At 39.8% G+C, this 25,269-nt stretch overlaps 1 protein-coding gene across 4 annotated transcripts in view; it reads right to left on the bottom strand.

The window, feature by feature from the left end:
• The window catches only part of ZNF536 (zinc finger protein 536), a 446,360-nt gene that overhangs the window by 345,760 nt on the left and 75,331 nt on the right, over positions 1 to 25,269 (bottom strand). For 2 of the 4 annotated variants that reach the window (XM_083625984.1, XM_083625986.1), the window contains one exon: positions 16,697 to 16,793. The exons of the other annotated variants lie outside the window; for them this stretch is intronic. The gene's annotated coding sequence lies outside the window, so the exon portion shown is untranslated. Of the gene's footprint in view, positions 1 to 16,696; positions 16,794 to 25,269 lie in introns of those variants that run through there. 4 annotated transcript variants of the gene reach the window in all.

The raw sequence follows: 25,269 nt of genomic DNA on the forward strand, positions 1-25,269 counted from the left end.
CTGCCTTGAGCATAGCAAGAAATGGCCCTTGCAGAAACACAGTAACTTGCAATTTCTGACTGCTCTGCTTCTGATATAACAGGTGTGGGAACCTTTGGTTCTCCAGATGTTGTTGTGCTACAAATGCCATCATCACTGGTCACTGGCCCTGCTTGCTGGGGGCTGATGCGAGTTGCAGTTCAGCAGCATCTGGAGAACCAAAGTTTTCCCACAGCTGTGATACAATGTGGGGAAGCTGAGACTTATCTGTGGTGTAATCAATAATACCCAGAAACAGTCTGTAGAAGACAAAGAGCTTTGTAATACAGGCCCTCAACCCAAAGAAAGCAGGTTTCAAAGAAAAAAGAATGAACAGGACCATGTGGCCCATTGCATTTACCGTATTTTTTGCTCTATAAGACGCACCAGACCACAAGACGCACCTAGTTTTTGGAGGAGGAAAACAAGAAAAAAAATATTCTGAATCTCAGAAGCCAGAACAGCAAGAGGGATCACTGTGCAGTGAAAGCAGCAATCCCTCTTGCTGTTCTGGCTTCTGGGATAGCTGCGCAGCTTGCATTCACTCCATAAGACGCACACACATTTCCCCTTACTTTTTAGGAGGAGAAAAAGTGAGTCTTATAGAGCAAAAAATACGGTAGTTGAATTGTCACTGAGATTGTGATGTTTCAGACTCAAGTACTGGTAAGCATTACGGTACATTCAACAATCAGTAGCATTGTGGGAAGCGATGGGCAAGGAATTTGATTCAGTTCACATTTAAAGGTGAGCCTACCTACTTCACAATTTCTGAAACAATAAGTGAACCAAAACACAGTTGTCCTTTGAAATTTGCATTTCTCTGAATTTTGCAGTGCAGTTCTTCAACCATGTAATATATACAAAAATGTATATACTATGTGAAAGTGTACATAAAACTGCATATATTAGTGAACATAACATGCAAAAAGGCATTATATTAGCGGAAGTTGGTTTCCAAAATATGCATATTTGGCAAACTTGCATTTAAAAGTGTGTATATTCAGAGAAATTTGTGCTAAAATACCAATGAATTTTCATGATGACTTTAAAAAAAAAAAAACCTGATGTGGAAATTTGGAGAACTTGAAAAAATGAGAATCAGATTTGTTCAGCCCTAGTCTTGGGTGAAAAGAAGCAGCAGCAATTTGACCTTGATTTACTATCAAACTGAAATTGGGTTTCGCTGAAATTGAGATGCCTGATTTCATCCTTAGCCTTCAGCTGCCATATAAATAGGAGGCCCCAGTACTGCACTGATGGGAGGCATTTCCTTCGTACTAAAACACGATACACCCTGAGAAGGATAAGTGAAACAATACTATCTCCAGCAACTATTTACACCTGGTTTGGGGAACTCTGGGCCCTCTAGATGCTTCTGAACCAGAACATGGTTCAGGAGCACAGCAAATTGGTAAAGATGTTTGCAAAAATTGTAGAGTTGTTTCTGTTCATTCCAATGATTGACAGCTTACAGAATAATTACTTCTTAACTCTAAAGTACGTAGGCCCAGCAAAGGGGCAGTAGGGCCCTTATAGGGCCAAGGAAGATGGCAGTTGCATTTTAGCAAAACATGAAGACACAAAGCTTCCCCACACCTGCTCTCCACCAGTATAAATAAAGAGAGCTGTTGGTATATAGTTACAGGTAGGTAGCCGTGTTGGTCTGCCATAGTCGAAACAAAATTTTTAAAAAATCCTTCCAGTAGCACCTTAGAGACCAACTAAGTTTGTTATTGGTATGAGCTTTTGTGTGCATGTATCTGAAGAAGTGTGCATGCACACGAAAGCGCATACCAATAACAAATTTAGCTGGTCTCTAAGGTGCTACTGGAAGGAATTTTTTTTTAATTTTGTTGGTATATAGTGTAAGTGCAATTGGCTTTCATTGTCATTCAAGATGGCATTGGCCTTGCTTCTTTGGTGCCTGAATCTGAAACATTCACTCCTTCCTTTGTTTTCTCCCCTGGACATTATATTGGTATTAAGAGGAAACTTCAGTTACAACAACCCAGTAAAGGAGGGTGCCGGGGGGAGCAAATTCTATTGGCAGCCAGAAGTACATATGAATCCCATTTCATTCCTTTCTTCCACTCTGAATGAGCTCCGTTTTTGACACAGAAGGTGTCAGCCACTATAATCAAATTTAAAGAGGCAAGTGATGCTATATATTCACTGCTCCAGGAGGAGGGAGGGGGAAAAGGATATTCACAATACAGTCATAATGCCTATAAACCCATTATAGTTTAGCACTAAGTCCCAGAATTCAGCTCTGACCAACCTGTTTATGAGGAAAATGGCATTGTGAATGATACTTCCTCAATGATATGGTATGCACCTATAATTGACACCTATTTCTGTCTTTCAACAATTCAGATTTCCAAATCAGGATCCTAACAAAACACAATGGCAATCTGAGAAATATCCTGGCTTGGTTTTTTTGTGGGTTTTTTAAAAGTGTGATAAGTAGAAACCTGCAGAGGGGAAAAGATGAAGGCTTGCTCCGCTTCCCTTATAATTGCAACCGAAAAAATGATTTACATAAGAGAATGAGTGATGCTGACATACCATCAATCCTGCTGCTTCCCCTTGTAAGTCTCAGAGAAGCTCAGTTTGCCAAATTCAAATGACCCGCAATGCCATTTTGTAACTATGAAGCCATGAAAGTCGTGTTGTGTAAAGCACTCCTCAGAGAAAATGGTGAAGGATGCTAATTTCTTTTTAGGAAAAAAAACCTCACAAAAGTTTTATATCAAGGTTGAAAGCCTGGTCATAACAAATAAAGGCCATGCAGCGCTGTTTGTTTGTTTGTTTGTTTGTTTGTTTGTTTAGTATATCGCTCTTCATCTGAAGCTCATGAGGCAGTTCACAACATAAAAATACAAAATGAGAATTCAAAATGCATAATAAAACAAAAAGAAAAATAAACCATAACTACGCTCCCTCATATGTATTTAAAAGGCCATAGAATACTTAATCAGCCAAAGGCCTGATTACAGAGAAACATTTTTGCCTGGCGCTTAAAAATATGTAATGAAGGCACCAGACAAGCCTCCCTGGGGAGAGCATTCCACAAACAGGGAGCCACCACAGAAAAGACCCATTCTCATGTTACCACCCTCCAGAACTCTCATGGAGGGCCTCAGATGATGGTTGCAGGGTCTGGGATGTTCATATGGGGAGAGGTAGTTCCTGCCACATCTGCAGATGAAAGGGAGAACTAGAGCTGACATCAGCATATTGCTGATAACATACTCTAAAACTCTGGATGACTCCTCACAGCTGTTTCATGTAGATGTTAAACAGCATGGGGGATAAAATTGAATCCTGAGGAACCCCACATTGAAGGCTCCACAGGGCCAAGGAGCACTCCCCAAGCCTCACCGTCTGGCAATGGCCATCCAAGTAGGACCGGAACCACGGCAAAGCAGTGCCACCCACCCCCAACTCAAACAGCCGCTCCAGAAGGATATAATATATGGTATTATATGGTATTTCAATATGGTATTGAAAGCCACAGAGAGGTTGAAAAGAATTAACTGGGGCATATTTCCCCTGCCTCTCTCCCAACAGAGATCATCATACAGGGAGGCCGAAGCAGTTTCTGTGCCAAAACCAGGCCAAAACCCCAATTGAAATGGATCTCGAAAATCAGTTTCCTCCAAGAGCACCTGGCCTTTGATGCTAACTTTTTCAGGTAACACAGACATCCGGTACTGCGTCAAGCACAGAAAAGGTCCAAGGTGACATAGGTTTGTTTAATGACTTTAGTCCCATTTGTGCTGTACATTTAAATGGTATTGTACCACTTTAAAAAGTAATAGCTTCCCCCAAAGAATCCTAGGAAGTATAGTTTATTAAGGGTGCTGAGAGTTGTTAGGAGATCCCAATTTCCCCAGATAATTATTCCCATAGTTCCCAGGGAAGAGGGAATTGTAGCTCTGTGAGGAGAATGCTAGGATAGCGAGCCTGTGGCCATCCTGATGTTGTTGGATTCCAGCTGCCATCAGCCCCAGCCATTATGGCCAATGATAAGGGAGAATGGAAGGTGGAGTCTAACAACCTTTGGAAGGCTGCAGTTGCCTTACCTCTGACCTAATGCACTTGTCACATCCACAAATGGGATAGGTAAACTGTTAGCACTTTTCCTTGTATTCCTTACTAGTGGAATATTTCAAATGTTTTTCCTCTAAGTGATAGTTTCCACCTCTGCCTTTCCACATGAGAACTGATAGTTCTGTGTGAATATTCCTCCTCTAGCCTGGTATTTCACATGCCTCTGTTTATTTACTGTACAATATATTTAAAGCTTTCTGGCAATACATACAGACTTCTCGCATGCTCTTTAATATTAGCATCTGTCAATCAAAACAGAAAGCGCCAAATAAAAACGTTATGTTATACATTAAGTTATAGTTCATTTCTGTGCTGCCTATCGGCCACAAAGATCCTTCAGTTGCAGAAATTAAGTCGTTCCAAGTTACCAGGTGGGGAGAGAGAGCGTGCTTGGCAGAGAATTCCCACTTACTTCAATGGGTGCTCAAGACACAGATCGTGTGCAGGATTCCACTCTGAGCTGTTAATGCCTGGAACCTTCATAATTATTGAGTGTGTAATACAGGGATTGTAACAAGCCTCTTTTGCGAGCTGCCCTGGGCTTGTTCTCTGAGCCACATCAAGCACTAAGTTTAAACGAAACTGCTCCCAAGTTTCCTAAATGGTTTAATAAAACATATACTGACTGTAATATTCAGTTTATAGTAGAAAACTATCGCCCCTTGGTTTGAAAAATGACCTCCAGTTGGCAATTTCACTCTCAGCTTCATAGATTATAGTCCACTGTTGGTCATTTACTCAGTCCACAGAGCAATACTTTCACATAACAAGCTCAAACGGCAATCAGTATTTGTAGGCTGCTCCACAAACTGAGGATAATGCACCGCAACACATTCTATTATGCAACTAAACAAAAGGAATAACAACCTGGTGACTCTGACACAGAGAGAAAAGGAATGCTCATTCCCTTAATGCTGAGACATCCGGCGGGCGGGTTTGGAGGGTGGGGAGAGAATACATTTCTTTTGTATTTTTGCAGATTTCTGTTGCCTTTAATGTGTTCAATGCAAAATAAAAAGTCTCTAATTCAATTCTCTTTTCACTAATGACATTTGGCTTTGTATCATCTTAAGTCTATTCTTATTTTAATACACTACAGCAAAAGCTAGATCCTATTAGAGCTGATCAAATTTAAGGAAATTAGTGAGATACCCTAAAGTTATAAAATCTCGATCGTAATAATGGATTCAGGGCTCAGCGCTGAACAGGCACTTTCAAAAACTGCTCAACTACCCTTGGAAAGAGGAAGTGTTCAAGTCTGGGGCTATGTTCTACATCTGCTCCTACATGGTTTCAATATCAGAACGCACCTCTGAAAAACCAGGTTCTTCTTTAGAGAGACCTAATAGGGCAGACATAAGCACATGTGGTGAATTCTTAGAACTATTTGGGAGATCTGCCTCTGCATTTCACTTCAGGTTGTTCAGTAATCTGGAAAAAGTATTGTGCAAGTGAAGCCCACCAAATACACACTTGCAATATAACAGGTGGCTATCCTCTCTAGCTATCCCTACAGGCAGAGTAGGGCTTACAAGATGAAGACACATGCAGAAAGCTGCCTTCTGCTGAGTCTATCTAGATCAGTACTGTCTACACCAGGGGTAGAAAACATTTTTCAGGCTAAGGGCACATTATCCCTCTGGAAAGCTGTTGGCATCTGTCTTCCAGTAGTGAGTGGCCCAGATGATACATAATCGCACATAGAAAGAGAGCATCTTCCTAAGAAAACAGGGAGATATATTTAAGCTTCCCACCACCCTTTATCTGTTCTAACTGCAAAGGGCATCAGGAACACTAATTCCCACAGAAGAATACAAATAAGGACAGTGTACAGCTAAACTGCAAGCCCTGTCACACAGCCATTAAAGCAGTTGGAGCATATAATGCCAATTCTGACCCAACTGCACTGCCTACCAATTAGTTTCCAGGCCCAATTCAAAGAGCTGGTTTGGACCTATAAAGCCTTAAATGGCTCAGGACTGCAATACCTCAAGGACTGCCTCTCCCTATATGAACCTACCCCCACTCTGCAATCATAATCTGAGGCACTTCTTCATGTGCCCCATACATAGGAGGTCCTGAGAGTGGCAACACAAAAACAGGCCTTTTCTGAGGTGGCTCCCTGCCTGTGGAATGGTGTCCCCAGGGAGACTAGTCTGGCACCTTTGTTACATATCTTTAGGCACCAGCTGAAAACATTCCTCTTCTCTCAGACCATTGGCTAATTAAACAAGCTATGGCCTTTTAAGCAGTGTGTGTGTTGGTGGGGGGTGGGGATTTTGTGCTGTTGTTTTTTGTTACTATGGTGCGTAACACAAAAATGCAGCTGCAAAATATGTGGACTCCATTTTTTCCATATTTGCGAGGAACACATGTCTGTTGAGACATTCCCCTCCTCAGCTTTGGCGTTCTTGCAGAAGACCTACTTCCAATAATCTGGGCTGCATACTGAGTGTTTCCCATCTCGGAGAGGTTGCCATATTTTGAAGAGCAAAAAAAGAGGACACATTTGCCGACTTCTACGTTTAACTATAGATCACTATGATGACTCTACCCATGAAAAAGAGGACATGTCCTGGAAAAAGAGGACATATGGCAGCCCAGCTCTCTACACTTTCAGATACTGTAAAGGTATTTTCCCCACCAGTAGTGTCTGGAGCTCTGCCACTGAACTACAATGTATAACTGCTTGCTACTTTGGTCTTTGCATTTTAGCAGCATGCAGGTGCTAAACAGAGTGACTTAGTTGCTTCCTAAAAGCAGGTCAAAAGTAAAATTAGATGGCATGGCTTAATAAAGGTGTAAAAGGGATACATCACCAATCAAATCAGTATTATTTTTTGCACTCTGCTTATACCATAGACAGCCTGCACCACCCCATGCACAGGCTCAGTAAATGGTGGGCTAGGAACCTTTAATTTCTTCTGTCTGAAACATCCTCCCTAAGTCTTTGGTTTAAGGCCTTGTATTTGCCTTGCATATCTGATTTGAGTTTCATCGCTAAGTCAATTTAAAGTTTGGATTATAGGATGATTCAGTATTTATAGCAAAAGAGGATGACCCTTTATGTGAAAATTCAGCACTGGATTTACATGCTTGTCTCATTAATACTATTGGGCAAATTAGATGATACAATTTTATGATTTAGGAAAAGAGCCTTTTAGTTTGAGAAGTAGCAATTTCCTTTTTAAAAAACATCTTTCATTTTTAAAGCAATAAAAAGTGTCATATATGTCCCATACCATAATGGATTAATTAAGGAATATTATGTTTATCCTAAGTCCTGACCAAGTTGTAGATCTTCATAACTCACTCATAAAAATTAATGCATTTTCCAGCCTTCCATAATGATATACCACCTATTTTTTTTGCCATACCTGTTCAGAATAAATTGTTCCAAATTGGATTATTCTGAGGCACAGCAAGCAGTATTAAGAAAATTACATTGTTATTTTACAAATTCACGGAACCATGCACCAAAATCTTAATCTTCTCACTATGTGTTTGAACTGTCATGTTACTCCCACTATTAGGATATAATGCTGGTATTGACATACCTACTTTTTCTTCAAATCTAATACAAGGCACACACACACTGCCCTCTGCACCAAGCTTTGGTGTGTTTATCATATTTATATACACATATATATATTTATATATTTGCTATTGACTGTTCATGCAGGCGGTACAAAAATCTGCATTCAGTGGCTCATTAAACCCTCAAATTTCCAAATTGACAGCAAAAAATAAAATAAATCCCCCAAATAATAATGTACAGATGTTCCTTATTTAAATTAGCTGTTTGGCATTTAATGCTGCCAATCTCATATGTGATCAAGTTTGTGAATTTCCAGGTATTCTACATTTTGCAGCAGGGTTATTTACCCTCCAGTTGGATTATCATTCCAGATGATTGAAATAGATAATTGTTCAATAAACAGCAAATGTTAGGTGGCTGGGGTTATCTAAGGGCTTCAAATGGCCAGTTATATTTTTATTACTCATTAACAGCATCCTTTTCTTCTGCTGCTAATATTGGTTCCTTCCTTTTGTACTTTAATCTACAATATCGCCTCAAAAGTAATTTGCTTTTAGTTATCATTGGCAAAGTAATCCTATTCTCAAATATAAAATAGAAATCTTATTCTCAAATCTTTTCACAGGCAGAATCTCTAGCTAATTCACTATATTGTGTGAGTTTGGGTGATGTATTCACTTGGCATGTCTCCCCTCACTTCCATTACAATCAGGAACAAGCAGCTGACTTATCTGTGAAAAAATATTGCCCTGCAGTCAGAGGAGGCTGGTTCATAAGGGTAAATGAGACTCTGCCCCACAAACCCCAGTCTGCCTTCTTACCTACATTAAATCAGAGGTTGTTGCCTGTCATTGGCTCTGGACTCCATCTGTCATTGGCTCTGGTTCCTAAAACTGTAGGTATCCCTCCCTTCTGCCCCACCAGCCTCAATGGGCACCAGCAGCCACAGCTTTTACTGAAAGTATGCAAGGCGGCAGTAGCACAGTTTAGGTTCACTGGAGGTCCCTATACATTTAGAAATACATATTTTTGATTTATTCCATAATGTAGTAGGCCAGCCCTGCTGCGTTTGTGGACCTACAGCTCATTCTTCTGAGATCACCTGTACAGTAATCTCTGTGCATATGGAAAACTGATTAGGACTCCTTTTAAATGTGTTTGTGGGAGGGAAATGCTATTGGTTTGCTTTGTTTTTGTTATCATTCTTGTTTCTATTTTGTATTTGTATTCCGTATTTCTGTGCTGTGAAGCACCCTGAGATCTTTGGATGAAGGATAGTATACAAATTTAATAAATAATAATAATCTGAGCTCTGAACCGACATACCCTCCAACCTTTGTCCGATGAAAATAGGCACATCCTAAGGAAAAGCAGGACATCCCAGGATCAAATCAGAAACCGGGATGGCTTCTTTAAATCCAGGACCGTCTGTGGAAAATAGGGACACTTGGAGGCTCTGGAACAAGTTGGATTAGGCCCTGATACAGGATGGTGTTGTCACTAAGCCCATGGTGCACTGAAGGGAGAATGTCAAGAGAATCTCAAGCCCAAAGGCCAGAAGTGGCCGTCCAGGCCTCTCTGCTGGGCCCTAGGGAATTTCTCTAAGTCACATCCCCTTTGCGGACAATCCCCTTACCATGCCTCCTGCACTCTCCTTGAGTGTTTTTGCCTGGCTGCAATGCATCCTTAAACTCCAGTTATCCTTGTTGCTTGCCTGCTGCCTCTCTCCCATGTCTCGTAAACAGCATAAATAGGGCAGGGAGTGAGGTGGAGGGAACCCCATTCATCACACAAATGCTGTAGCATGGGCCGATGCCTCTAGGTTCTACAGCACAGTGCTATGATGCAGCAAGGCTTGGAGGTCTAATCTGGATTCGTTTCAGAGCGGCCTCACCTCCCAGAAAGTTTGGGATCTGTTTATTTATTATTTATTCTACTTTAAAATGTTTGTATACCTCAATTTATTTATTTATTTTAAAAAAAATACCAAAGCTGTTTATGACAATTATATCTATACAATAAAAATCACATAAAAATTTTAAATCACAGATCATCAGCTAACTATTACAGATGTTTTCTTAATTGTCTGCACAAGCCTAGCGGCATGGAAAAATATTCAGCAAAAACATTTAAAGGTTGAAACAGAAAGCACCTGCTGAATCTCTATTGGAAGAGTATTTATTCCACAGGACTGGGTCAACAACACCAAAAGCTTGGTTTCACGTCAATATGAAAGGAGCCTCATCCACGCAGGGGATGATCAACAGTGCTCCTGCAGATGATTTCAGTGACTGAGTTGGGATATAAGGGTTCAGGGTTCAGGCAGTACCCTGGACCTCAGTTGTTCAGGGCTTTGTAAATTAATACAACTCAATTAATACAATCTGAAATGGATCAGCATGGGCCCAAACTAAAAATTCATTGTACCTTCTACCCCACTTCTCTGTGCACACATTGGTTTGTGCAGTTATATCTGAAATGCTCATGGCGTTTCTGTTATTCAGAAAATACTCTGCACACAATCTCTGTACATGAAGACACTTCCCCACCCTGAACATGAAAAAGAAATTCCTACACATTTGGACCTAGATTAATACAGAAGAAGAAGAAGCCTTCTTGAAGCAGAACACTTTGCATCCCACCACCCACATTCAAATGCACTGCTATCATTAGGTATTATTTTATACAAGAGTGCCTTTAGGGACAGGAAGTCTTTAGAAATAAGATATTCAAAATAGTATATGGATTTCTATATTTTGTTAAATTTAAAATCCAGTCCAACAAAAACAGCTTTCATCTTCCTTAGCACGCCGTAGCCAACATTCTCTGCCTACAACTCAGATTATCATTGTTTCCATTGTATAACATGAACTGACCCAGAAAACTAAAAGGATAAGGAGCCGGGGGGAGGGGGGCTTGGTTTATACTGTAGCCAAAAGTTCACAAACAACACAGTTGGTGTATCACATAGCAACCACTTGGTGCCTATTATTAAAATACAGCTGTGGCATTGGGGAAAAAATGTCGCTCACAGATTAAAAAGCAGAACTGTGATGATGTGTCTTTTAGGTTTATATATCAATCCACGTCCTTTTGTCCTGATTAGCTTTGACATGATCAGTTACTCATATAATTCACATAGATAAATAAATTTTTCCTCAAACAGGACACTGTCCATTTGCAGGTTTCCATAAAAGTTTAGAGTCACACAGGTAATTATTATCTTATGCATGAGAGACAAGAAAAATGGGTAACATTCAGTTGGTTAGTCATGTATATCTCCCACCTGCATATTGTTTTTCCTTCCCTTTTGCTTATAACCATCTCCAGTTTAGTCTAACACAACACAGTCCTGTAAGAACATAAGAAGAGGCCAGCTGGATCAAGCCAATGGTCCATCTAGTCCAGCATCCAGTGGCCAACCAGATGCCTGTGGGAAACCAGCAAGCAGGATTCAAGCACAAGAGAACCCTCTCCTCCTGCAGCTTCCAGCAACTAGTATTCAGAAGCACTGATGCCTCCAACTGTGGCAGCAGAGCACAGCCATTGTGGCTAGTAGCCATTGAGAGCCCTCTCCTCCATGAATTTGTCTAATCCTCTTTTAAAGCCTTCTAGGTTGGTGGCCACCACTGCCTCCTGTGACAATGAATGAATTCCATGACTCCAGTCAAATTCAGCTGTGTAGCTATACCTGTGTTGTATTTATTCAAAGAAGCAGTCCTCAGTAGCTCAGGGAGGGGGGAACACTCCCAAACCCCAATGCTTAGGAGTCTTGCCAAAGTGGAGACCACCCACTCTTACCTGGATACCCTGTCTAACACCAGATGCAAGGTATGGGGCTAGAGATAGGCTAGAAAACCCTCCCTTGATTTTAAATGGGTAGGGTAGAAAAGGCTGGTGTGGTAGACAGCTCTTGCAAACAGGAAATAGTAAAGAAAATAATTATCAAAGACAGAATTTAGGGCAGGCCTCAAACATGGAAATTACCAAGCAAAACTCAAAATGGACCTCAAGGAACTGTAGAAAGAGATGAAAAGGAAGATAGATGCCACCCCAGTGATACGCAGCATCCTACGCTATATTTGAGGGCTTCGTTTGAAAAATCTCTCAATTACAGTAATTGTTCCATTACATGTCATGTTGGGAATGATTAGCTCAAGCTTCTCTCTATGATTCTTACACAACAGTGCACACAAGTAGGTGTGCAACATTTCCCTTTTGTTTGATATATCATTTTGCAGCAAAGAGGTTCTTCATATTATTTTATCAGCTAACTATGTGTTGCCTTAAGGAAGTAATGTAAAAAAGGCAATACCACCTACAGTAAATAAAAAGTGCCTAGTGGATCGAAGAATCAAAAAATGCAAATGTCAATGTGGTTCCCAAGGCACCTCTTTGGAAGACTCGCCCTAATCCAAGGAGAGTGTTCGTGCTGCTTCCGTCTTCTGTCAAAGCACAGTGAAGTGATGAGGAGTTGTAATAGTAGTATTGCTATCATCATTCCTCCGCCCTTCACCCTGAGGTCTCAGGGCAGATTACAACATCAAAATACAATATTAAAAACAGCCTACAATCACAAAATAACAATGGGCCTACAAATATACACCTCAAGCGTTAAAAGCTAGGGCAAAGAGGTGCATCTTCAGCATTCTCCAGAAGCTGTATAATGAAGGTGCCAGATGCACCTCTGTGGGGAGGCAGTTCCACAGCTTAGGGGCCACCACGGAGAAGGTAGTATCCTGGACCACCACACAGCCAGCCCAGTCCCTGAGGGTGGAGGAACTACCAAGAGGGCCCTCTCTGCTGATCTCAGCACCCAAGAGGGTCTGCAGGGAAGGAGGCAGCTTTTCAGATATCTGGGGGCCTAAGCCATTTAAGTAGATGAGGGTCTGGAAGGTACGGAATCCAAAACAGGAATTCAGAAGAGGGAAGGTTGTGTTGATGAGGAGGCTGTGTCCCAACACTCTTATATTGTATATGGAAATCTCTGAGAGAAACATTCTTGCTCACCCGATAAACATGTGGTTATGAAGAGATTTGAACATAGCTAACTACCTGTTTTTAAATTGTATTTTATTTGTGTTTTTATTTTCTGTAAACCACTTAAAGGTTTTACTGCAGTCAAGCGGTATCTAAATACAGTGGTACCTCGGGTTACCGTATTTTTCGCTCTATAAGACACACCAGACCACAAGACGCACCTAATTTTTGGAGGAGGAAAACAAGAAAAAAAAATATTCTGAATCTCAGAAACCAGAACAGCAAGAGGGACCGCTGCGCAGTGAAAGCAGCAATCCCTCTTGTTGTTCTGGCTTTTGGGATACCTGCGCAGCCTGCATTCGCTCCATAAGACGCACACACATTTCCCCTTACTTTTTAGGAGGGAAAAAGTGAGTCTCATGGAGCAAAAAATACGGTAAGTACTTAATTCGTTCCGGAGGTCCGTTCTTAACCTGAAACTGCTCTTAACCTGAAACACCACTTTAGCTAATGGGGCCTCCTGCTGCTGCTGCGCCACCGAAGCACAATTTCTGTTCTCATCTTAAAGCAAAGTTCTTAACCTGAAGCACTATTTCTGGGTTAGCGGAGTCTGTAACCTGAAGCGTATGTAACCTGAAGCGTATGTAACCTGAGGTACCACTGTACTGCTAAATACAATAAATGAAAACTCTCAAAATCAGTGGCTTTGTTTGCACATAACAGTAAGCCATATTCTGGGAGTGGGGAAATCTTGTCTTACCAGAAAAGAGCAGCAGTCTGATGCACACACTCAATTGTGCCTGCTCTGCTGCTCATTTGCAGTAAACTATTCCTTGTTTCAGACAATGGGTTACCCTTATGTGTGAACCAGCTCATTGTTTCTTGGTGTGTGCACATGAGTGCTCATCTGAATACATACATGTGAGTCACAACATCCCTAAGAACAGCTTGCCTATCACAGCATGAACCTGTGTATGATAAAGGTTTCATTTGTTACATATATATTAAAATGTGTTTGTGTTTGTTTGTTTGTTTGTTTGTTTGTTTGTTTTTAGCTTTAAAATACTTCTCTGTCAAAAGAACTTCCCAGACAGGCATCCAAAGTCCAGAATATCCCTTACATTTTGAAACTTGTTTTTAATTACCCATTCAAACCTAAAGAGAAATAAAGGTAACATTTCAACTATTAACATTTATCCTTTGAAAATCTAGTTAAATTATCTTAAGCAAATGTGTGTGTTTTGGTTTGTTTTTTTAGAAAAAAGAGGGGGGAATCTTTAATGAAGAAGATACACTACCTCCAGTATTTTTCCCTGTGTGTCAAAGGATTCACCTAACAAATCATAATCCACAAAGGTACAACCTTCCCCCACTGAGGCAAAATGCATACAAAAAAAAAAAAAAGATTGCTATGGCAAAGAATTGTGAATTTCATTAAATATGTTAACGGGGGGAAAATTCAGCTTTGAAAAATAGTAATCCTGTCTTTCAACAAAAATATTATAGGAAGCTATGAATTTGGTAGATCTGAATAGGCTGTTGGTACATGTTTTACTAAGGTAATATAATGGCACACTATTATTAGATCACATTAATCATTACTATGCCAAAGGCAGTGACAGCCCCACTGAAAAGGATTGAAAGGGTTGGTAATGGATATAAATTACCCATTGTGTGATAAAAGGATTTTTACTAAGAAGGTAAGAATAAAACAGCAAATTTCTAATATAACTGTTGTGGGGAGAAAGAAAAAGGGGGAAACCAAAATAAAAGTAATCCTCTCTTGGTAATATCCACAAAAATCAAAAAGTAAGCACTTCTTGAAACAAGATAAAGTCACTTTTTAAAAAAAAAAAGTATACTGTGTGAAATTAATTTCTTGGCATCTAATATCGCTATCAGTTTAAATGGTTTATGGGATGATCTCTAAGAAATATGGTCAAAACGAAAGGTAGGTTTTGCTAATTACAAGTAAAGATAATTTTATGTAGATACATTTCAGCACCTCAGCAGGATCAAATATGGACTGCCGGGAACCCCAACATTATATGCTTGTTTTATGGGATCTGGCTCAATCGTCCCATTTTCTTTATGCAAGAAATGAAAACCACACAATAGCACCAAGTACTTAATTCTGTATGCAACAGAGGCCTTTTCCAGGTAAAATTTCTTTTTTAAAAAAATCATTATTATTAATACTAAGAGTGGACATATTATGAGGTATGTGCCTAATCCACATATATATAATCCACATTAGCCTTGTTTACAGATTATAACATGTTCCTGCTGGGTCACAAACCTCAGCTAGAATGTGATTTGCCCACATTCTGTAATTATTCCAGAGTAAGTTTAAAAACTTAAGCCGGTCCTTCAAGAACCCCAATATGGATATTAGCTATAAAAAAAGATAATGCATGTATTTTCATCCTATTCTTCTACCAAAATGTACCTTGAGTAGCTTTACTAATATGGGCAGAACCTGCTGGTTCTTTCTGAATTAACATAGGTGATTCTAAAATGAATTATAGTTCCACCTTATAATTACTACAGACACCATTGCAGAATCTGAATTAGACACGAATTGGTCCCTGGCAAACTGAGGGTGTCATTAGGGTGCCCTGTCAGAGAGGCCTTGAGGCATTCCTAGGCATCTTGGCATTGTGGAGAATATAACTGAGAGGCTTATCCTGAGCCTTGGAGAAGGCTTGACTAGGATTGGGAGAAAAAAATTATCAGCCCATAAGGACCTATGGTGCGGAAATATCTAAGCATGCACAGCAATGTCTTAGGAACAAAGCAAGCTGCCTTGTACCAGATCAGATCATCAATCCATCTTGCTCAGTATAGTTTACCCAGACTGGCAGGAGCTCTCCAGGGTTTCAAGCTGGAATTTATCCTAGCCCTACCTGGAGATGCTGGAAATTGAACCAGGTTCTTCTGCATATAAAAGCAGATTCCCTTCTCAGGTCCTGGAGAAGGCCACAGTATGAATAGATTAGGCTCTTCCTGCTGTCCCTCCCCCTGATGATTCTGTGGAAAATACTGGTGGTGGGTCCCAGATCCAAGCAAAACCTCATGGAAGGTCCGGGGTGTCTTTCTTATATATTGAAGCTACAGCTTCTATGTGACTAAGAAACTAAACTAGCATGTCCAAGAGGACCCTAGTCTGAACAATACTTGTTGGCCCACATGACTGTGTGTGTTGCCATTCAAAGCCATATGGGTAAGCAAAGGGGAAGCAGAGAGGAAATGATCCCTTGCTAGCCAGGTGTGAACCTGACAAAGTTTTCAGATGCTGGCACACACCAACAGCATCATGATAGCTATACACAGACCTAGGAGAGTCATAAGTGGGCTAAGCCCTTCATTGGATCATTGTTGTCCCTTGTATACTCTAAGCATGGTGTCCAGAGATCACAGTTTCAGTAGCATCCCCAGCTATGACAATGATAGCCCAAGTTTACTCTGAGGCCCTACTTGAATTACAGTACTAACGTGTGAAGCATGGAGAACAACCCATTCCAGTGGGAAAGCACAGCTTGTGGGCAACTCAAGGAGATGCTGACCAGCTGAGCAGTTGGGGGGGGGGTGGAAACAGGCAGAAAAACTGACTGGTGGGAGTGGGTTTCCAGAAGACAAGGGAAGGTGGAGGCAGGTATTTCAGGACCATGGAGAGAACCCAGTCACAAAACAAACAATTCCATCAGGCCTTCAGCCACCTGAGCCCATTAATGCTTCTTTGGCCTCACTGCCATTTCAAGGCTCCACCCTATGGGTAAGAAGTTCAGAGTCATAGAAAATGAGCCTTCCATCTAACCTGTGGTCCACCACTTAGTTTGTCTTCGGAAGTGGAAGAGTCAAAATGGATTTTGAGTTGAAGCTCAAATTTGACAATATGCAAGAATATTTTATAATACTAAACCAGTTAATATATAATATTAAACCAGTTTTTCTTTCAATATACACGCACCATGCAAAGGTTCTAGGCATTAACTTGGGGACATTCATTCATAAAATAAGAGAGTCTTTTAAAGCACTTCTTACCAGGTTAGTCCAACATCAACAGATATTTCTCCTGGCTGTGGGATCTTCTCAGAGATGTGAGGTAAGTACTGAAGGTCAGGAATTGCAAAAACAATACCTGTGAGAAATTTAAAAATGCAAAGCCATTGTATTAAATCAAAATCAATTCTATCTAAAACAGAAGCTGTATTAGAAGTGCAAAATAAAGACCAAATCAAACTAAAACATAGACTTTGAGGATATGATGGTTTGGTTCTTAGGGGCAGAATTCCTTCTATTGTATAGGGAAAATATATTCTCATATTACACCAATGAACTGGAATAAATTTTCCTGACCACTTCCCCAAACTAGGAGAAAATAATGACAAGTGTAAGAGAAATGCAATTATTTGACAATGATATCCTAATCTCTCAGAGAAACTCATTTTTTAAAAAAGTTCTGTAAGTTGAATATAAGTAAGTGTCCAGCCATGGACGGTTATAATTAATATACTTCATATGAAGAGAGAGCAATATCAGACATCATAACTAAGACACTGCCTGACTTAGTCTAACAAATTTAAGATTGTTACATTTAAAAAACAAGAAGAATTGACCCAAATATTTTTTTTTAATAATAATTTCATTTTAGGATGTCTGCAGGCATTAAAGCCAAGGATCCTCATTATATTACTCCAGAGATTCCTCAGTGATCCCTGTTTACAAAATCAAAGGTTGTGATCAACATCAACTAAAGTAGCTGATTTGTTAAGCTACCAGCTGTCTGTAGGGTCGCTGTAACCTCGGGACGTCAACTCACAAAAGCTTGCAAACAATTCATTACCGAGAAGGCTGCTTACATCACTTAGTAATCCCAATGACTTTATGTCCAATACATATTCAAATGTTCTAAGAAAAGATCTGAAGCAGAGTATTCAATCCTTACTCAACTCCAGAAAGCCTGAAGAACTAAGTTACAGGAAGTTGTAAACTGGAAAATCAACAGTTATTACATTGAAGGAAAGCACAGCCATACAAAGTGAGTGCAAACCATAGGATCGTTAAACTCCAAATATTACTATTAATTTAAAAAATTGCTATCCCATCCTTCCTCCCAAAAAAGTCAAGAGCAGCCAGGAGCATGTAGTATTTCTTGCTAGCAGCTTAACAGATGAATAGCCTAAAATTTAACATAAGTTTAAGTTGCAAGAGCCAGCCAGTCATCTAGTAATGAAAAAGAATACAAGCTTTACAACACACCCAATTTTGGGCACCAGGCAAGATTGGGTTCAGTTAGTACTTGGATTGGGGGAAAGAGTGCAACCTTTGTAGCACAATGTAAGACCAGTTGTATTCACCAGTGGTCCAACACCAGCCCCCAGATTGCAAAGAATTTCTATTGACTTCAGCCAGACAGGTGAATAGCTTCTTTTGCAGCATTGCTCCTGCCCACATCACCACAACAAAGCACAAGCTATGGCATAGTTTGGCACCCAACCACAGCATACCACCACTGATATAAACACAAAATCTTAGGAGACCATAATTCAGATGGCAGGGCACAAAACAGCTTGTGCTCTTCACACACATAGGAAGCTGAGCACATTGCAAAACAATTATCTGTCTGGAACCCGAACACAGCTTCATGTGTAAGCACCAGTCTGGCAAACCAGAGGCAAGAGGGAACTGCTTGCAGGTGAGTGACCAGGCTGGTGGAGAGAAACAGAGGGTGATGTACCATCTCTGATTAGAAATGCCATGGATGTCTGAAGGCTTTCACCACTGTATGTGCTTTTCCAAATAAATACATTTAATCAATTAGCTGCTTTGTACATTTTAGATTTTCAAAGATAAAAGAGGCAAGAAAACCCACAAGTTATCTGTTACTTTTCACTACCATGAATATATATATTTTTTCCCAATATAAAAAGTGTTTGGGGTGTAAAAACAAAACAAAGCATTACTGTTTTGAATGAGTCACCTTATTTACTCTGCTCCAAATACAAGATACAACTTGGCATGACAACTGCTAAGTGCAACTGAATCATTATCAAAGTGAACCATTCACAGTGGGATCTGGTGTTAAACAGGGTTGTGTTATTGCCCCAAATCTATTCATTATTTTCATTGCCATGATCCTACACTTTGTCGAAGGGAAACTCCCCATTGGAGTAGAAATCATATATTGAACAGATGGAAAGCTCTTCAATCTGAGCAGGCTGAAAGCAAAGAGTAAGGTTCCATCATAGAGCTTCAGTATGCTGATGACAACGTAGTGTGCGCACACTCAGAGGATGACCTCCAAACCATCCTAAATATCTTTGCAAAAGCTTACGAAAAGCTTGGCCTATCACTCAGCATCCAAAAAACCAAAGTGCTGCACCAACAAGTACAAAATAACCCCTCTGTAGCGCCACAGATCCAAATCAGTGGTGTAACGTTGGAAAACGTCAATCACTTCTCCTACCTAGGCAGTTATCTTTCCACAAGGGCTAACATTGATGCCGAAATTCAGCATCACCTGAGCTCTGTGAGTACGGCTTTCTCCCGATTGAAGTGCAGAGTGTTTGAGGACCGGGACATTCACAGGGAAACCAAAATGCTTGTTTACAAAGCTATTGTACTACCAACCTTACTGTATGCTTGTGAAACATGGACCACTTATAAATGCCATCTCCAACTCCTCGAAAGAGTCCATCAACGGTGTCTCCAAAAAAATTTACACATCACTTGGGAAGACAGGCGAACTAATATCAGTGTCCTGGAAGAAGCAAAGATCACCAGTGTTGAAGCAATGATTCTTCAACATCAGCTTCGTTGGACTGGTCATGTTGTGTGGATGCCTGATGATCGTCTTCCAAAGCAACTACTCTATTCTGAACTTAAAAATGGAAAGCATAATGCTGGTGGTCAACAAAAGAGCTTTAAAGACTGTCTCTAGGCAAATCTTTAAAAATGTAGTATAAACACTGACAACTGGGAAACACAGGCCTGTGAGCGCTCCAGTTGGAGAACAGCCTCTACCAAAGGTGTCATGGGCTTTGAAGACACTCGAACTCAGGACGCAAGGGAGAAACATGCTAAGAGGCAAATCCACACCATGATCAACTCCCGTGCGGAAACCAATGTCCCCACTGTGGAAGGACATGTGGGTCCAGAATTGGCCTCCACAGTCACTTACGGACTCATTGTTAAAACCGTGTTCATGGAAAACAATCTTACTCTGCTACAAGTGATCACCAAAGAAGAAGCAGCAACTGAATCCAAAACTGTATATATTTGATCCCAACTCATAGTTATTTCCAGTATGAAAAGTGACATAAAATCTGGTTTTCTGGAAGAGATGCTACCTCATATTCCTGCAAAAGCTTTTCAAAAGGCAAGATGCCAGGTCATGTCTTGCAAAGGCTTCACTTTGAATTACATCCTATTCCCAAAGCACTTTTTATTTCTGATGATGCTGAGGATACCCAATTATGAAGTCGGTCTTGGTTTGATGGGCAGGGTTTTGACTTGCTCATTTTTAATGACAACAGTGTGATTTACCCAAAATCCATGTTTTTACCTGCTGGTGTTAGTTTCTCTTCGTCATGAAAAATTAACAGCAGCCCTGATGGATCAGACCAAAGACCCATCTGGTCTCCCATCCTGCTTCCAACAATGAGATGCAGAGTGTTGAAGCAAAAGGATTGTGAGAGGATAAAGAGGAATAACCCCACCCCAAATCCATAATTACCACCCTCAGCTCATTGTAGAAAAGGTGAAATACAATTATAATTCATAATTATTGCTGTCCCCATTGTTTTTCTCCTCACGATGCATATTCAAAGGCATACTACCTCTAGAGCTGGGCTTTTCATTTAGTTAGCATGGCTAATAGCAATCAATAAAATAGCATTCATGAAAGAATGATGAGATAGTCCAAGATTAAAATAAAGTTATTAGGATACTAGTCATTTTATTTATATAGCAGAGAACTGAGGGCACTGGACACTTCAACTAGGCAGTTTGAACACAACCTGTAAAAGGTTCTCTGATGCTCCTGAACTCAACAGGATAATTCTCCCTTTGTAATCACAACAACAATAGTAATATAATCCTGTTTGGTGCTAAACACCTGCTTTGTGCAGCACTCTTACCAACCAGCTGGCTGGGCAAGCCCTGCCCTTTTGGTCAAGCCCCACCTTTACATGTATGACATCAGGATTGGCCCATGGGCTGGAGGTTCCCCACTCCTAATCTAGAGATACAAAAATTAATCTCAGGAGCTGAAGTTCTATTGCCTTGCCTCAGGTAACAGTGCAACCCTGTAAAAAGCTGAAGGCAGTCCTGAACACAAAATGTAAATGAATGTTAACGTACTGTAAAATAAACACCAGAAATACATGGAATAATGAGAAACATGGTAAGGCTGAATTAAAGTGCAGAAGGAGAAGCAGCCACACCGAAGTGCTGGTGTTAGTTGGCAACTTTGTTATTGTTGAGTTTGAGACTGGGAAAATGAAAAGAAAAAGTGATATTCATTGGCATGAAATCACCTTTTTTTTAAGTGGGGGCTTCTGTGACATTTGTCTTTCCTGCAATTGATCAATGTTGGGATGAAAAAAGAAGAAGCATTAGATTATTGTAATGAACACTGCAACTTCCCACATGGCCTTGATACTGATCAGCAACTTGTGAATGCATGCACAGGGTCTTGCATTGGGGGCATTTATTTCTGGGTGTTTTTTTCCGCATGTTACATTGGTCACATTATATTGTCCACACATAATTTGCCAGAAAGGCTTTTCAACACAGTTTCCAATAACCATTACGATACATTTGACACTTGCCCATGAAACGTTAGGTCTGAATGCCAACTGCAGATGGAGAAAAATTGATTCATACTTTTATAGAAAACAAATATCCAAGTTACAGATAAATTCTTGATGGTGTAAAACTGTTACATTAGTCACATCTTTTAAAATGCAATTAAGAATGAAGCGTCTAAACTTCCTACGGCATACTTCTGCGTTACCGGTATATGTTAACTGAAGCTAAATGATTTTAACTGAAACACAAAATATTATGTAAAGAAGTTTACAAATGTTACATTGGTCAGCGTAGAACTACCCTATAACATTGTTATATAACAACAGGAAGGGTTTTTTTCTTTTCTTTTAAAAGCTAACCTGTTGTGGTGTTTGCTTTTAAGATTACTGTAGGAGGAGGAGGGGTCTTTTTTATTTGGCCCCCTTACCCTGTTGGTTCCTGAACTCACATGTAGTTCCCTACATTCCCCCCTCAATGCTTTGTTCTTAAGGCTGAAATGCCCTGTCACTCTAGCTTCTCTCAATTCTAGTAAGAGAGTCCAATTTCAAGAGGGATATATCTGTCCAGCTTGCACTCCCAAATAACTCAGCTCATGACAGAATGCAAACATCAGCAAGTGTGAACTAGATTCTAAGTAGATTCCAATTAGAAGTGATTAAAGGGATTAAGTGCTATGTAGCTTTCTTTGGGAGCACAGAAGTCTAATTCAGTTTAAGCCTGGTTAAATCTACACTTTTAGTTTCTTTTTCTCTCCTTTTGTCTCTCCATTTGAACCTACATGTTTGGTTTAAAGGTTTTCCATTTCTGATCTCCTGGCATGAAGGTTCTCCAAAAGCAGGCAAGAATTATTGCAACTTGAAGGATCCATGTGGCAAGTGTGTCTCTGTATTATGCTTCCGTGAAGCCATGTTTCCCTTTGAATAATGAAGGCTGAGAACCAGACTTCTACAGAATAAATGATGCTGTGCCTTCTATTTCATTTAACTGAACTAAGGCTATGTAAAACCTCTTCTTTACTTGCACAGATATTTCCACTTTCCCACACACCAGGTTGTATCCAACACAGCACTAAGTCAAAGTCACTCCAGCAGAGAGTTTGCCCAATTTGTTGCACAATGAATTCCCACCAGCACAACTGTTGCATTGGATTCCTCTGTGGTACAATGTTAAAACTCATCCTAGCACAAAAGCCCTTGCACTTCTGGAAAGAGAATCTTGGATGCAGGATAATGGAATTACGTGTTCATTCAAAACACTTATCCTCAGAAGGATTTTCAGTTAAATTCACTGTTGCACCCTGAATTTGTATGATCTGCTATCGTGAATCATGTTTTCCATTAAAATGCACAGGTGCCATCTGCATGTGAAATTGGCTTAATTCTGAAAAATATTCTCATTCACAAACAGAGAGACAGCAGTATAAATGAATGCACATTTTATTCATGTTGCAGTTCACATATGGAAGTAACTTAATGATGCAAATTAACATCAAAATTCTCTGCATGTATATTCAGAAGTGGTCCCACCTACTTCCAATAAGAATGTATTTGTGATTGAAGCGTACATCACAACTTTTACATGTAGATTTGGTGATAATGGATTGTATCCAACAAAGTGTTAACTCAAATCAATGAACCTACATGTCCATTACCTTAAAATGGTCTGCTCTGAATAGGACTAGCATTTCAGAAAACCCAATGTTCACAAACTTGCTGTATCTTTGGGGTATTATCCTCAAGACTGAATAAATGGTCTTCAATTCAGAATCTGAGATCACAGGTATTCACAGAATCCATAACTTAAACAGAAATACCTCTTAAGTATTTATTTGAAGATAAATACAATCTATATTGTGAAAAAGAAAAACAGAGTAATAAGCTGCTTCTTTGCAGGAGATGTTATTGTCCCAAACAGGTCCTTAGTAACCACTGAACAGAATTATTTATTATTTTGTTGCCATGATAACTTACTTGCACTAACGTCATTCTAAAGTTTTAAACATGAATAGTGTAAAATAAATATATATTTAATGTGGGTTAATACCTCAAGCTATATATAAAGTTATGGATGTGGCAATCCTAGCCACATTGTAGGAGGGAGAGGAGAGTGTCTAGTGATTGCTTAAAAACCAATAAAGAGCACCGTGAACCATAGAACATCAATTTATTACAGTACTTTTTTTTATTTAACAAAATTTATATATACCGCTTGCTTGTCATAAGACCTCTAAGTGATTTACAAAATACAAACAATTAAAATTGTAAATAAAATGCAGTTTAAAATATAATTAAAATAAATGGTAAGCTAAAAAGAGATTGAAACATATGTGAATGTCTACATTTCTGGATAGTCTTGCCTAAACAAAGATATTTTAAGGAGGCACTAAAAAGACTACAGTGAAAATGCCTGCCTGGTGTCAATAGGCAGGGAGTTCCAAAGTACAGGTGCTGCCACACTAAAATATCCATTTCTAACAACTGTGGAATTACTTATTATGTGGCACCTGCAACAGTGTCAGTTCTGATTGAAGCTGCTGAGTGGGTAGATAAGGCAATTCGGCATGTAAACTGGTCCCAAGATGTTATAAGGCCCTATATACCGATTGCAACACCTTGAACACACTGTGTACTAGTGTGTTAAGTCAGATCTGCTCATTATGTATACCATCTGAACTTGAATGAAAACTAAAGAAGGATGAACAAAGACCAGCTCAGGACTTTCAGCAGTTTCCAATGGATTTGCCTATCAAACCTCTTGCTCATCTCCTACTACTGCCCCTGCACCTTACACAGCTTCTCAGTAGCTGCTGCCACCACCCAAGCCAGGTGGTACTTGCAACTGTTACATATGATGACTTTTTAATATGTTAATATTGATGGTAGTGTTCTTACAATATATAATTTAATTGTAAGCCACCTTGGAAAAGATTTATATCCTGAAATGTGGGGCATAAATAATTGCCACAAATAAAGTCTTTAGATTGAGTGTCACATGCAAACACACATCATGCATGCATAAGCAATTTATGGGTGCCGTCAGATTGGTTTACATGAAGTTGTTATTTTTAGTAATGACGTGGGGGCCCCTCAATGCAGTGTCATAAAACAGGATGGCAGCCAAGACTGGGAAGGTGACAGCCACTGGAAAAAAAGACTATGTACCAGACTCAACTCACCTGTCCACTAGTGGAGGCCAGCACAAGAACTCTCATTAGTACAACAGGGTTTTCTTCCCCTTGTGCACAAAAATCTTCCCTGGAGAGTTGGGAAGACCCCAGGGGGGAGAATAGGAGAGAATGTTCCATCAGATAAGCAGAATTTACTGTGCTGACAAAATGAACTCCTCAACGCTATGTTGAATTCCACGCAATGGATGCAAGAGGTTGATATCAGAGGGATCGCAAAGTGCTAATTTAGTGCCCTTCTTGAATTTTGTTTTTTTAATTGTATACCACCATTAAGTTTTAGTAAAGCAGGAATGCAACATATATGGAGTTGCAAATGTATCATGTTGATATGCTCATCAGAGAATTAAATTATTGTGGCTTGCTGCAGCAGTTCTCATATATACTGCATATATATGGCAAAGAGTTGCACAGAACTTGAAAAAGAAAGCCAACTCACATACTACAAGGACATGTGAAAAAGCTATAGGGAAAGGAAAATAAACTGTTTAAACCCATGACAAGAGTTCTAAATACATAAGTAGAAGAAATCACCTAACTCACTATTTTAAGCATAAACGTATTAGTAGTTATTAACAGTGTGGCTATGAACTTTAACATGTAGGCCAGCCTTTCACAA

Source organism: Podarcis filfolensis, assembly GCF_964270895.1.
Source record: "Podarcis filfolensis genome assembly, chromosome: 8".
NCBI classification, from domain to species: domain Eukaryota; kingdom Metazoa; phylum Chordata; class Lepidosauria; order Squamata; family Lacertidae; genus Podarcis; species Podarcis filfolensis.